We start from the raw sequence: 15,820 nt of genomic DNA, 5'->3' as shown, positions 1-15,820 counted from the left end.
TCAAATTGCTGTGATCAGTTAAATTATGTGGTATATGCTTCAATCTGATTGGAGTTGTTTAAATGTTGACCTCTACCTGGCTCCAGCTGCCACCCTGGGACGGCTCCATGTGTTACTGAACCACAAGGCAAAATGTCACATCAGACATAAATGAAATTAATGGTGATGATTTTGTCTGCTGTTGTCTCCAAACAACAAAGTCACTCAGTTATGACAAATTTGCTGCTTTCTGTGTTTTGACAAACTCCAGATAAACTCAAGAAACCCTTTAAAAAGGACAGAATCAGCTGTTTTTTTCCACCTGTGTGGAAGCTGTAACATTATTATTTTAACTCACCAATTTTCAGCTGTAGAGCAAAATGTCAGACCATCTTCACTGGTGTTTGCCCGTCTTGTTTTTCTTGATGTCACATTGTGCCAACATGAAAACAAACTTGATATCTTGTTGGCCGTAATATTGACTGAATTCCTTTATTAATGTGACAATATAAAATTTAACACCTCAGTGCTGAATGGATTACTGAGGTCCACATATGTGACCAAGAGGAAAACACAGTAAAACCAGCAGCTGCTCTCCACTGCGAGGAGTCCTCGTGCACGTCCATTAGTTATGAACTCAGACTGTTAAAGACAGTCTCTGCCGGAGGTTCAGCTTTGTGCACGCTCATAAGTGTCATCAATGCACTAACTGTGAAAAATCTAAGAAATACATCAGTGTGATCAGGCAGCCTGTAAAAACAGCTGAGTGTTGCATGTGTACGTTCACGGCAGCAGCTATAACGGGGTTAAAACTGTCTTGCACACATCCAGATTTAAAATCTGACAGACTCTCATTAAAACAAAATAGTAACAAAAGCAGTTACAGATTTCTAACCTCTGCCAATCCGGATCACCTCCGAAATTCAGTGGAGTCTTCAAGCCCCTAATAACTATTTGTGGTGCAAATCTGGTGAGAATCTGTGAAGTAGTTTTGACGTAATCCTTCAAAGCATATATCAAGAGAAATCTTGATCCAGATTTGGATTCAGATCATCTCCAAAATGTAATGTCTTCCATGCCCTAATATGTATCTGTGGTGAAAATTGGGTGAGAATAATTGCAGTCGTTTTGATTTAATCCTTCAAAACCTATATAAAGTTAAGCTTGATTCTGAATTCAAATCCAGATCACCTCCAAAATTTAATGGAGTCTTCCATGGCCTAATATGTATCTGTTGAAACTTTCAACAAAATTTGTGCAGTAGTTTTGATGTAATCCTGCTAACAGTAATCCTTCAAATCCTATATAAAGTGAAACTTGATCCAGAATCCAGATCTGGATCATGTAATCCTGCTAAGAGACAGACTTGTGCATAAGCACAATTTAAGCATGAATTATGCAGAAGTTAGTGCAGTTTAATAAATAATAATAATTCAATGTTTTATTATTTTGATTATTTTAAACTATTTACAACAAAAAATTTTCATCAATCAAATTTCTAGTAATTGAAACTAAAATCATGAGTGTTTCCTGCACGAAAGGGAACATAATGCTGAAATAGAACATCAGCAGTTTTAGCCAGAATAATGCAGACATTTGTGCATTTTAAAAGTATAATATAAATAAGTACTCTCATTCACTACAAATACAACTGCATGAATTTACAGGATTTGTTTTTTCTGATTGCTTATATCGTGGTTCTACTCTCTCTCCGTTGTTGTGATTGATTCCTCCCACTCGCAATGCAAACTCACAATCTTCGGCATGAGAGTCGGACACTCTGACCAGTCAGCTAAAACCCAGCACCTCCTGCTGATCTCCATCACACTTAAGCACAATTTTGTAATTACTGACTATTTTTGATAAACTCTACACACAAATCACAAAACTTTCCACCAAATCAGTAAAACACTGTATCTCTTGCAAAAGCACACAAATCTTGCTAAACTCTTCAAACTCTTTTAAAAATGTTATTTTGTGCCAAACAGTTAAGACAAACCATCATATTACTAAGCACACGATGCACCAACTACACACTGATGGTCGAAATGGAAAAACACATCTGGCTTTTGCTTTCTCTGTACATAAGGTCAGTTTGAGGTCATACATGTAGTTCTGTAAACACAAATACACACAAGGATTCAAATGTCAAATACAGATGTTAATTTCCACACATCAAAACCAACTTTTTTTCCCCCAAAACGATAAAGTGCAAATTCAAGAAAACAACCTTAGAAATTTCAAAAATATCGGAAAAAAATAGTCTGCATCTTGTCTTCTCTCTGGGTCCGGCCACAAGATTTCATCAACACTGCGTGGAATGTCTTCTGGTGCAAGACACTGGGGAAAATATCTCCTGGAGTCCTGTATCCAGGCCTGGTGTGACCCCTGATCAATGTTCCCACATGCTTCCTCCATTGCCTGTAAAACAGTCATGCATTGATGGGGCTGACAGTCACACACCTTCCAGCACCAAGCAGATCAGATTCAAGGATGGAGAATACAGGGGGAGGCTGAGTACAGTGAAGAGTGGGTGGTCTGTAAACCAGCTGCAGACCAAAGCAGCCCCAGTGAAACTAAGATTGTCTCAAATGATGAGGGAGCTGGTCTGCTCTGGTCTCTGGTGGTTAGTGTGTGTGATGCAGGGTGTCCAGGAGTGTTACAATGTGTGCTGCTGTGTTGTTTGTGTCCAGGGTTGAATGATGGCAAACTTCATCATTTTGTCTTCAAGCTGCACACAGTTATATTACTGTGACCATGACCCGTGACGTCTGCCTCCAGCTCCATCACTCTCTGGAAGAGACAAAACAATGTAGCACAGCAGGCAGATAGATTTTTCATTGATTATTCACAAATATACAAAACACCACATTGAATGAATAATGTAGACATTACTGCAGAGATTATTTAAAACTGTTTACAACAAAAAGTGTTTCACCAATTGAATTCTAAGGAATTGAATCGAAAATCATGAGTGTTTACTGCCCTCAAGTGGACATAATGCTGAACTACAACGTCATGAATTTCAGTCAGAATAATGCAGACATAAGAGCAGATTTTAAAATTTGTAATATAAATATATAAGACTATTACCATCCACAAAAAATACAACTGCTCAGTTTAAAGGAAATCATGATGATTCACTGCCCTCAGGTGGACACAATAGTGAACTACAACATAATTTTCTCCTGTACATGTATAATTTCCTTGAATATTCACAAATATGCAAAACACTACATTAAGAATTTCGGCATAAACGATGATGATGATGATAACTCAGTGGTAATAGTACTATTTCAATAGTACTAATTCAAACAGTAATGGTTTACAGGCGGAAGACACTGACATTATTTCCTCTCATATGTTCTGTTTTTTCTCGAGTTCTGCATTTGGTTCTGGTCAGTGTCACCACTGGTACCATGGTGTGGTACCTGGACCCAATACATACATCAATATGTGCCTTTGCCAGAAGGTTTGCTGTGTCTCCCAGCAGTCTGTAGAGCATGGAGGAGATTCCAGGAGACAGACAGTTACTGTAGGACAGCTGGACAGGTTCACAGAATGTCCTTAACCTATCAGCAGGACAAGTATCTGCTCATTTGTACAAAATGACCTCCAGCAGGCCACTGGTGTGACTGTCTCTGACCAAACCATCACAAACAGACTTCATGTGGGGTTCTGAGGGCCTGATGTCCTGTAGTGGGCGCTGTGCTCACTATACAGCAGCATGGAGCTCCACTGACATTGTCCATAGAACACCAGAATTGGTTGGTCCACCACTGTGTTTTTCTCAGATGAGAGCAGGTTCAACCTGAGCACATGTGACAGATGTGAAAGGTTCTGGAGAAGCTGTGGAGAATGTTATGCTGCCTGCAACATCACTCAGCACGACCGGTTTGGTGGGTCAGTGATGGTCTGAGGAGGCATCTCCCTGGAAGGACACGGACATCTACAGACTAAACAACAGCACCCTGACTGATATCAGGTATCAGGATGAAGTCCTTGGACTCACTGTCAGAGAATCGATTTCCTCCTTCATAGTTCTGATGTTGTGTGGGCCGCTGAAGAGGAGGTACTGCTGGCCCACCACCAGAGGGCGCCCTGCGTGAAGTGTGGGCTTCAGGCACGAGAGGGCGCTGCCGCCTCACGGAAACAGCCGGGAGTGACAGCTGTCACTCATCGACTCATGACAGCTGTCACCAATCTCCACTTCATCAACCACTCCATAAAAGTCGGACGTCATCTCCACCCCGCTGCCGAGATATCGCCTACCATTGGAGGTAATATTCGTCAGCCAGATACTGTGCCGTATTGCACGTAACAGTTTGTTTGTTCGTTTCAGAAGGACCTAAGTGCTTGTGTCAGCTGGAGGATAAACCAGTCGTTGACAGCAGGGTGACGGAGCTCACCCTTCACGACTCGTAAGACAAGCAACTGGTCGGGTTTAGTGGACTGACTGTGTTCAGTATTGTGGAGGTGGAGGTGCAATTCCCACCTGCTTGCTGACTGTGTTACTGGGTGTACACACACCCACACCTAACTGTTTCTGCTTCCTGCCAGCAGTACCAGATCCGACAGCCGGAGACGGTGGCCACCTGGGGACTCGGGACTTGGCGGCTCCAGTATCCTCCGGGTTCAGTGGCAGTGGAAATCGTGTGGGATCCGGTTCTTCTCTGGACGGACGTCTTCTATCCTCAAGCCTGCCCACATGTCACCTCTGTAGATTGACTACATACAAATTCTGTAACCGTCTGTATTTCGTTGTGCACATTCACAACAGTAAAGTGTTCTATTTTTGGCTCATTCATTGTCCCTTCATTTATGTCCCCTGTTGTGGGTCCGTGTCACTACACTTTCACAATATCTGACCCACAAATCTGAATTTGATGACCTCATGGCCTCCTTCAGAGTTCGGTGTATATCAGATATAACTTCTCCTCTCCCTTGGATAACGTGGACTGTGTGGACTCTCATCCTCCCCTGTAGTTGTATCCGTGTCTCTAATCTCTGCTTTAGGCTCCTGTCTGATTGGTTTGATGATGTCAGTTTTTGGTAGGTGGCTTTCAGTCGTCTCCTTGTACAGAATCTTTTCTCTCATGTCCAGATCTGTCTGAGTCTGACACTCATTTACACATTTGGTGATGAACTTCACCAACCTGTTTTTGAGTTCTCTTCCTGTGTCTGGATAAAAGACAAGATATGAAGAGCTGTTTTTTTTGTCATCACACACAAAACCCCCATTTTTCACATTGTGAGTCCAGATTTTTCTTATGTTTGTGGACACAACACAACAACCCAAATGTTCTCATCCTTGAAAGGTCAGACTTCTTCTGTCCCATTTTGATGGGGACAATAAGGAGCTGAGGTCTCCTGCTAAATGATGTTTAGACAAAGCAGTGACTGAAACTCTGGAGATATAAACTCTGTGCTGTTATCTGATCTGATGCACTTGATTTTTCCATAAGATGCTCCATCAGTAATGAACTTCTCTGTAGCTTTAACTGTGTCACTCTCAGCTTTCAAAAAAAATACACTAAAGCAGTTCCTGAATATATGATCAGTGAATGTTAAAGTGGACCTGCTGGCTCTGAAGGTCCTGACAAATCTGTTTGTCCAAATGAGACATTTTCTCTTTCATCTGGTTCTCTGTTTCTGCTCTGGACTCACACTTCACATTTAAGATCAGACTCATCAGTTTGACCTTTAATTTTCATCCCCTCTGTGACACTTTCCAACTTTAACACATCGTCATTGTTACAGTGACCTAATATTTGGTGCCATGTTTGAAGATGGTAACATCCATGACATTGATCAACATCACTGGACTGTAATACTGTGTCTGAACATAATGGAGGAACAAACTCACACACAGCCTTCAGATAGTTTGACTGGCAGGAAAACTGCTCACAGGAGCAAAGTCACAGTCATTTATTGATTATCTGCTGCACTCTGACAATGACAGCAGAGTGAAGAGCACGTTGAAGAACACAACAGTTCAACATCTTTGAATTACAGGAATTGTGGAGAGAATATAACTTTGTTTTCCCTCTTTCCCTCGTCTCTGCTCTCCAGGTCCAGTAGGTGGCGGTAATGCAACATAAGTTCGTATAATGCAACGAAGAACTTTCCTGTCGGCGCCAAAAGCTAAAGCTGGTTAGCTGGAAACACTGTTAACTCTTCTCTGAACAGATAAAACTTCACTCTGTGATCCTCGAATATGTTTTTTGAAGAGCTCCAGAAGCACAAAGGTCGACAGTAAACTGGAAGAAGAAGAAAAGGTGAAGTTGGTGTGAAAAGGTGGAAGAGCTGAGAAGGTTGTTGAAACAGCGGCTAACTGCTGCTAATGCTGAGTCTGGACACATCTGGTGGACTTTTGTCTTTTGGACGGTCGTCTGCGTCTTTTTGTCTCTGCTGTTGGTCGCCGGTGATCAGGTACATTTTTTAAGCTGTGGATGACGTTAACGTGTTAAAATGTTGGTTTGTTTTTCTTCAACGTTTCTTTTCGGATTTATTGAGCCGTGAACTTAGAATCTTAATATCTTTCTAATTTTACTGGAGTGTTTGGTTTTTCTCCTCGGTTTTTTTCGCCTCCGGTTGTTTGTGTGACGGTAAATTACTCCAACAAACACGTTAGTTTGTGAAGAAAACACCGTAATGTTAGAGCTAAAACGCTTTAACTTGTAGCACCGTGTGCGCAGTTCTGCGTTGAAACTCTGAACTACGTGTCGATTCCTGCAAGTGACTGAAGTCCTGATTCGAAGCTCGTGTTGTTTTCCAGAAATCACGTGACCGACACGCATCAGGCGCACAGACTGTTGATTGGTCAGGCGTCGGATCACTCAGATTCAGAATCAATTATTTTGATTTGATCTGATAATGATTTGGGTTAGTGTGATTCAAACTGTTTTTGAGCTGTTACCTCATTGTCAAGTTATGCAACATATTAGTATTATTGTCATTATCACGATGATGATTATTATTATTATCATGATTGTCAGCAGTAGTATTTTTAAGATAACGGATTGATTATTATTGTGATTATTTTTTACTATTTAAAACAAAATAGTTTATCTAATCCCACCCCTACTCCCTGTATAATGAGAATGAGTTTTGACTTCTCACTCCTTTTGAAGTAACTTTCATTTTACTTTATTTATTTTTTCTTATTTTCATTTGTTATAAACTGTCATTAAACTTAAATAAGACAGGGATGAAATGGAGGTGTAAGAATGACTAGGTGTTCACAGGAAACATTTATTTCTGTATTTTTGTATGTTAATTGTTAGTTGGTTTTATATTTTCAGTTGTGTTTTTATTCAGGTTCTTTTTATCTCTTTCTCTAAAATTGTATATAATCATTAGATTAGTTATTACTATTATTGTTGTGCTTCCTATTATTAATATATAAACAAAAATAAATTTAAAAAATGTTACAATTTGTAATACATTTGACTCTTTTACAACAACAAACGCTTGACAGCTGCAACTGCTTAATGCTAATTTTAACATTGAAAATGCCAGACATGCTAATGTGTTAGCATCGGTCTTGTTTGTAAGTTATAAAATACATCTATCAACTGTTTCAGAAGACCATAACAGGTAGGTTTAACATAAAAAGGTAAATAATACTCTCAGCCATATGCTCTTTAGGGTTTTAGTGGGGAAAAGCGAAAGAAAATCAAATCAATTTCATTTATATAGCGCCAAATCACAACAAACAGTTGCCTCAAAGTGCTTTATATTGTAAGGCAAAAGCCATACACTAATTACAGAAAAAACCCCAACGGTCAAAACGACCCCCTGTGAGCAAGCACTTGGCGACAGTGGGAAAGAAAAACTCCCTTTTAACAGGAAGAACCCTCCAGCAGAACCAGGCTCAGGGAGGGGCAGTCTTCTGCTGGGTCTGGTTGGGGCTGAGGGGAGAGAATCGGGAAAAAGACATGCTGTGGAAGAGAGCAGAGATCAATCACTCATGATTAAATGCAGAGTGGTGCATACAGAGCAAAAGGAGAAAGAAACACTCAGTGCATCATGGGAACCCCCCAGCAGTCTAAGTCTATAGCAGCATAACTAAGGGATGGTTCAGGGTCACCTGATCCAGCCCTAACTATAAGCTTTAGCATAAAGGAAAGTTTTAAGCCTAATCTTAAAAGTAGAGAGGGTGTCTGTCTCCCTGATCCGAATTGGGAGCTGGTTCCACAGGAGAGGAGCCTGAAAGCTGAAGGCTCTGCCTCCCATTCTACTCTTACAAACCCTAGGAACTACAAGTAAGCCTGCAGTCTGAGAGCGAAGCGCTTTATTGGGGTGATATGGTAGTATGAGGTCCCTAAGATAAGATGGGACCTGATTATTCAAAACCTTATAAGTAAGAAGAAGAATTTTAAATTCTATTCTAGAATTAACAGGAAGCCAATGAAGAGAGGCCAATATTTATGAGATATGCTCTCTCCTTCTAGTCCCCGTCAGTACTGTAGCTGCAGCATTTTGAATTAACTGAAGGCTTTTCAGGGAACTTTTAGGACAACCTGATAATAATGAATTACAATAGTGTAGCCTACAGGAAATAAATGCATGAATTAGTTTTTCAGCATCACTCTGAGACAAGACCTTTCTAATTTTAGAGATATTGCGCAAATGCAAAAAAAAAAAAGAAGCAGTCCTACATATTTGCTTAATATGCACATTGAAGGACATATTCTCATCAAAAATGACTCCAAGATTTCTCATAGTATTATTAGAGGTCAGGGTAATGCCATCCAGAGTAAGGATCTGGTTAGACACCATGTTTCTAAGATTTGTGGGGCCAAGTACAATAACTTCAGTTTTATCTGAATTTAAAAGCAGGAAATTAGAGGTCATCCAAGTCTTTGTAAGACATTCCTGCAGTTTAGCTAATTGGTGTGTGTCCTCTGGCTTCATGGATAGATAAAGCTGGGTATCATCTGCGTAACAATGAAAATTTAAGCAATACTTTCTAATAATACTGCCTAAGGGAAGCATGTATAAAGTGAATAAAATTGGTCCTAGCACAGAACCTTGTGGAACTCCATAATTAACCTTAGTCTGTGAAGAAGACTCCCCATTTACATGAACAAATTGTAATCTATTAGATAAATATGATTCAAACCACTGCAGCGCAGTGCATTTAATACCTATGGCATGCTCTAATCTCTGTAATAAAATTTTATGGTCAACAGTATCAAAAGCAGCACTGAGGTCTAACAGGACAAGCACAGAGATGAGTCCACTGTCTGAGGCCATAAGAAGATCATTTGTAACCTTCACTAATGCTGTTTCTGTACTATGATGAATTCTAAACCCTGACTGAAACTCTTCAAATAGACCATTCCTCTGCAGATGATCAGTTAGCTATTTTACAACTACCCTTTCAAGAATTTTTGAGAGAAAAGGAAGGTTGGAGATTGGCCTATAATTAGCTAAGATAGCTGGGTCAGGTGATGGCTTTTTAAGTAATGGTTTAATTACTGCCACCTTAAAAGCCTGTGGTACATAGCCAACTAATAAAGATAGATTGATCATATTTAAGATTGAAGCATTAATTAATGGTAGGGCTTCCTTGAGCAGCCTGGTAGGAATGGGGTCTAATAGACATGTTGATGGTTTGGAGGAAGTAACTAATGAAAATAACTCAGACAGAACAATCGGAGAGAGAGTCTAACCAAATACCAGCATTAGTGAAAGCAGCCAAAGATGACAATATGTCTTTGGGATGGTTATGAGTAATTTTTTCTCTAATAGTTAAAATTTTATTAGCAAAGAAAGTCATGATGTCATTACTAGTTAATGTTAAAGGAATACTCGGCTCAGTAGAGCTCTGAATCTTTGTCAGCCTGGCTACAGTGCTGAAAAGAAACCTGGGGTTGTTCTTATTTTCTTCAATTAGTGATGAGTAATAACATGTCCTAGCTTTACGGAGGGCTTTTTTTTTATAGAGCAACAGACTCTTTTTCCAGGCTAAGTGAAGATCTTCTAAATTAGTGAGACACCATTTCCTCTCCAACTTACGGGTTATCTGCTTTAAGCTGCGAGTTTGTGAGTTAAACCACAGAGTCAGGCACTTCTGATTTCAGAGGAGCTACAGCATCCAAAGTTGTGCTCAATGAGGATGTAAAACTATTGACGAGATAATCTATCTCACTCACAGAGTTTAGGTAGCTGCTCTGTTGGTATATGGCATTGGAGAACATAAAGAAGGAATCATATCCTTAAACCTAGTTACAGCGCTTTCAGAAAGACGTCTACTGTAATGAAACTTATTCCCCACTGCTGGGTAGTCCATTAAAGTAAATGTAAATGTTATTAAGATCAGACAAAAGGGGGTTTTCAGGGAATACTGTTAAGTCTTCAGTTTCCATACCATAAGTCAGAACAAGATCTAAAGTATGATTAAAGTGGTGGGTGGACTCATTTACATTTTGAGCGAAGCCGATTGAGTCTAATAATAGATTAAATGCAGTGTTGAGGCTGTCATTCTCAGCATCTATGTGGATGTTAAAATCACCCACTATAATTATCTTATCTGAGCTAAGCACTAAGTCAGACAAAAGGTCTGAAAATTCACAGAGAAACTCACAGTAACGACCAGGTGGACGATAGATAACAACAAATAAAACTGGTTTTTGGGATTTCCAATTTGGATGGACAAGACTAAGAGTCAAGCTTTCAAATGAATTAAAGCTCTGTCTGGGTTTTTGATTAATTAATAAGCTGGAGTGGAAGATTGCTGCTAATCCTCCGCCTCGGTACGTGCTACGAGCATTCTGGCAGTTAGTGTGACTCGGGGGTGTTGACTCATTTAAACTAACATTCATCCTGCTGTAACCAGGTTTCTGTAAGGCAGAATAAATCAATATGTTGATCAATTATTATATCATTTACTAACAGGGACTTAGAGGAGAGAGACCTAATGTTTAATAAACCACATTTAACTGTTTTAGTCTGTGGTGCAGGTGAAGGTGCTATATTAATAATTTTTTCTTTTTGAATTTTTATGCTTAATAGATTTTTGCTGGTTATTGGTGGTCTGGGAGCAGGCACCATCTCTACGGGGATGGCAGGGGGGAGAGAAGCTGCAGAGAGGTGTGTAAGACTACAACTCTGCTTCCTGGTCCCAACCCTGGATAGTCATGATTTGGAGGGTTTAATAAAATTGGCCAGATTTCTAGAAATGAGAGCTGCTCCATCCAAAGTGGGATGGATGCCGTCTCTCCTAACAAGACCAGGTTTTTCCCAGAAGCTTTGCCAATTATCTATGAAGCCCACCTTATTTTTTGGACACCACTCAGACAGCCAGCAACTCAAGGAGTACATGCGGCTAAACATGTCACTCCCGGTCCGATTGGGGAGGGGCCCAGAGAAAACTACAGAGTCCGACATTGTTTTTGCAAAGTTACACACCGATTCAATGTTAATTTTAGTGACCTCCGATTGGCGTAACCGGGTGTCATTACTGCCGACGTGAATTACAATCTTACCAAATTTATGCTTAGCCTTAGCCAGCAGTTTCAAATTTCCTTCAATGTCGCCTGCTCTGGCCCCCGGAAGACAATTGACTATGGTTGCTGGTGTCGCCAACTTCACATTTCTCAAAACAGAGTCGCCAATAACCAGAGTTTGTTCCTCGGCGGGTGTGTCGTCGAGTAGGGAAAAACGGTTAGAGATGTGAACGGGTTGGTGGTGTACAGGGGGCTTGTGTTTAGGACTACGCTTCCTCCTCACAGTCACCCAGCCGGCCTGCTTTCCCGGCTGCTCGGGATTTGCTGGGGGACAGCTAACGGCGGCTAAGCTACCTTGGTCCGCACCGACTACAGGGGCCTGGCGAGCTGTAGGATTTTCCAAGGTGTGGAGCCGAGTCTCCAATTCGCTCAGCCTGGCCTCCAAAGCTACGAATAAGCTACACTTATGACAAGTACCATTAATGCTAAAGGAGGCCGAGGAATAACTAAACATTTCACACCCAGAGCAGAAAAGTGCAGGAGAGACAGGAGAAGCTGCCATGCTAAATCGGCTAAGAGCTAGTAGCTGCGCTAAGCTAGCGGATTCCTAATAACACACAAAGTGAGTAATATGTAAATAATTTAGAGGTGATTCAGCAGAGGGAGTGCTTTAGTTAAGGCACGTGAAGATTACACTGTGAAATAAAACGTTATCTAGTTAACTAGATCAATCTAACGGCGCAGATTAAACAACTAACAGATACAGCAAAACACCGCTGTGCTCCGGAACAGGAAGTGATACAATACCGCAGTGAGAGCCAACCACCCCTCGTGGTTGGAAAAGAAAAAAAAAAATTTAGCAACGAAGCAATGATCGAAGCACTGCTTGGATCTGTGAATCACTGGTTCGATTGGTTCAAGGTTCAAAGCAAAGCCACGCTGCAGAAAGTGGTGATTACTGGCCCGCAGCAGGGTCTGTAACCTACCATCCCTGGTTCTCAAGACCAGGCACCTAAGTGGTTCTACTCTTCTATTTTACTCTTCCTTTTTAGATATACCTTTGTTTTCTGGCATAGTTCCACCTTAGAATTCGAATATAATATATAAGATATACCTTACTGAATTTTCATGGAGCGTGAGGCGGGGTACACCCTGGACAGGACGACGATCTGTCACAGGGCCACATATAGACAAACACGCACACACACTCACCAAGGGTCAATTTAAAGTTTTCAGTTCATGCAGGACTTTGGATGTGGGAGGAAGCTGCAGCACCCAGAGAGAACCCACACAAACACGGGGAGAACATGCAAACTCCACACAGAAAGGCTACAGGTGGGAATAGATCTTATGACTTTCTTGCTTCCGTGCTGCCCTAAGTAATACATTTGTAAAACATTTTAAATGAAGGGAAAAACTCAAAGTGCTGAACATAGCTGCAAACGAACGTGAAACAAAGATCCTCATATCCCAAAATAAAAACAAAAACAGAAAAGAATTAAATACAGCAAGAAAAAAATAATGAAAAGAAGAAGAAAAAACTTCAAACTAATTACAGAAAATGTTTTAAAAATAGTCTTGAAGTCACAAACAGTAATTCTGTACCATCTGTAGACATCCTACACTATTTTTTAGCAATCCAGAAAATAAAACACTGCAATAGTCAGTTGTGGAAAAGGACATGAATTATAATTTGTGAAATTTAAAATAAATGTTGATGTACATTTCTACTTTCTCAGTTCCATCAGTTCAATAACTTACTGTCATCAGGTCAAACTCACCACTGATACTTTATTTTAGTGAGTGTTGTTCGAACATTTATTGTTAAAATAATTGTGTTTCTTTACAGACATGCAGCCGTTGTTGGTGATTAAAGAAGAAACTCTCCCTGAACACCAGGAATGGAATCTGAGTGTTGACCAGGAGGACATTAAAGAAGAAGAGAAGCTGTGGATAAGTCAGCAGGGAGAGCAGCTTCAGCAGCTGGAGGACGCAGATCTCACCAAGTTTGGTTTCACTGCCGTCTCTGTGAAGAGTGAAAATGATGATGAAAAACCAGAGTCATCACAGCTTCATCAAAGCCGAAGTGATGAGAGCACAGAGGCTGAGCCTGTAGCCAGCAGCTCATCTGTACACAGAACACTGACAGCAGAAGCTGATGGAGAGGACGATGAAGGACCACAACCAGCCAGCAACTCAGGTCCAAACAGTCATTTACAACCAGATACCAGTGGCAGGAGTTCAGACAGTTCTGGAACTGAGACTGATGACAGTGATGACTGGAAACACACCAGAGAACTTCAGTCAGGTTTTAACTGTCGAAAAAATACCATTATTGTTCTTTCAGGGAACATTGATGAAAAACAATTTAAAGGCTCTAAATATGAAAAAGCATCTGGTCACATGAACAACTCAGAGCAACAAAAGCAGAGGAAAGCAAGAAGAGAACCATTTAGCTGTTCTGATCAGAGTAAAAAACAGAAGGGCACTCTGAACAAACACATTCGAATTCATACAGGGCAAAAAGCATTTGTCTGTTCTGAGTGTGGTAAAAGGTTTGGACGAAATGGCACCCTGAAAACACACATGATAATTCATACAGGGCAAAAAGCATTTGTCTGTTCTGACTGTGGTCAAAGATTTGGAGAAAAGCGCCACCTGAAAACACACATGATAATTCATACAGGGCAAAAAGCATTTGTCTGTTCTGAGTGTGGTCAAAAGTTTGGACGAGAGAGCCACCTGAAAACACACATGATAACTCATACAGGGCAAAAAGCATTTGTCTGTTCTGAGTGTGGTCAAAGGTTTGGACGAAAGGGCGACCTGAACAGACACATGATAATTCATACAGGACAAAAAGAATTTGTCTGTTCTGAGTGTGGTCAAACATTTGGACGCAAGGGCACCCTGAACAGGCACATGATAATTCATACAGGACAAAAAGCATTTGTCTGTTCTGAGTGTGGTCAAAGATTTGGACTAAAGGGCAACCTGAACAGGCACATGATAATTCATACAGGGCTTTTCGACAAACATTCGAGGATCACAGAGTGAAGTTTGATCCGTTCAGAGAAGAGTTTCCAGCGTTTCCAGCTAACTAGCTTCTGGCACTGACAAAATCCCAAATCTGGCATCAATCTCTATTTATTTATAAAGCACTTTAAAATGAATACCAACAACCAAAGCGCTGTACACAACAAGAACAGGCAAGTTAGAATAAATATAAATAAATAAACCACAGTTAAAACCAGAAAACCAACGTGTCAAACTGCGTTAAAAGCCAAAGAGAAGAAATGTGTTTTAAGAGAAGATTTAAAAGCAGAGAGAGAATCAGCCTGCCTAATGTGCAAACGAAAATCATTCCACAGTTTTGGGGCAACGACTGAAAAAGCTTGGTCACCTTTACGCTTCCTCTTTGACCTTGGGATGAGTAACACTGACAAATCAGCTGACCTGAGTGAGCGTGAAGGGACATATAAATGGAGCAGGTCAGACAGATATAACAGGGCAAACCCATCAAGACATTTAAAAAATAAAATAATTTTAAAATCAATTCTAAAATGAACTGGGAGCCAATGAAGTGAGGCAAAAACCAGTGTAATGTGCTCACACCTTCTAACACCAGCCAAAAGTTGAGCAGCAGCATTTTGCACCATCTGTAGGCGGGTAAGCAGAGTCTGATTCAGCCCAGTATAAAGTGCATTGCAATAGTCCAGGCGATTAGTGATAAAAGCATGGATTAAAATCTCAAAATGATGCCATGAAAGAAATCATTTTATTTTCAATTTATTTTCCTTTATATAGCGCCAAATCACAACAGTGTTGCCTCAAGGTGCTTCTCACAGGTAAGGTCTAACCTTACCAACCCCCAGAGCAACAGTGGTAAGGAAAAAACTCCCTCTGAGGAAGAAACCTCAAGCAGACCAGACTCAAAGGGGTGACCCTCTGCTTGGGCCATGATACAAACATAAATTACAGAAATAATTCAAGAATTGCTGTTGGTGCACAGGACAGGAGGGTTGCCAACCTTGGCCACTTGTCTGAGTTGATAGAAACTAGACTTGACTTAATCTGAGCATCAAATCACTGTCCAGTTTTACACCCAGGTTTATTGCTGTGTGTGTCAGATACTGACTCATGGACAAAATCCCAAATTTTTGGCTGAACAGACTGACAGCATTGCACCACCACTGTGTTGTGGCTTTCACAAAAATATTTAATGGAGAAGAGGACACACCAGACTGGCTAACGACTGGGAACACAAGCGTACTACCAAAGACCAAGGAAACACAGCTTCCCAACAAGTACAGACCCATCTGCTGCCTAACAACAATGTACAAATGGCTGACAGGAATCATAACTGATGCCATTTATGAACATCT

The sequence above is a fragment of the Thalassophryne amazonica genome, chromosome 23, assembly GCF_902500255.1.
Source record: "Thalassophryne amazonica chromosome 23, fThaAma1.1, whole genome shotgun sequence".
Classification (NCBI taxonomy): domain Eukaryota; kingdom Metazoa; phylum Chordata; class Actinopteri; order Batrachoidiformes; family Batrachoididae; genus Thalassophryne; species Thalassophryne amazonica.
The sequence above is the reverse complement of the archived record's forward strand: the minus strand, read 5'-3'. Positions refer to the sequence as shown.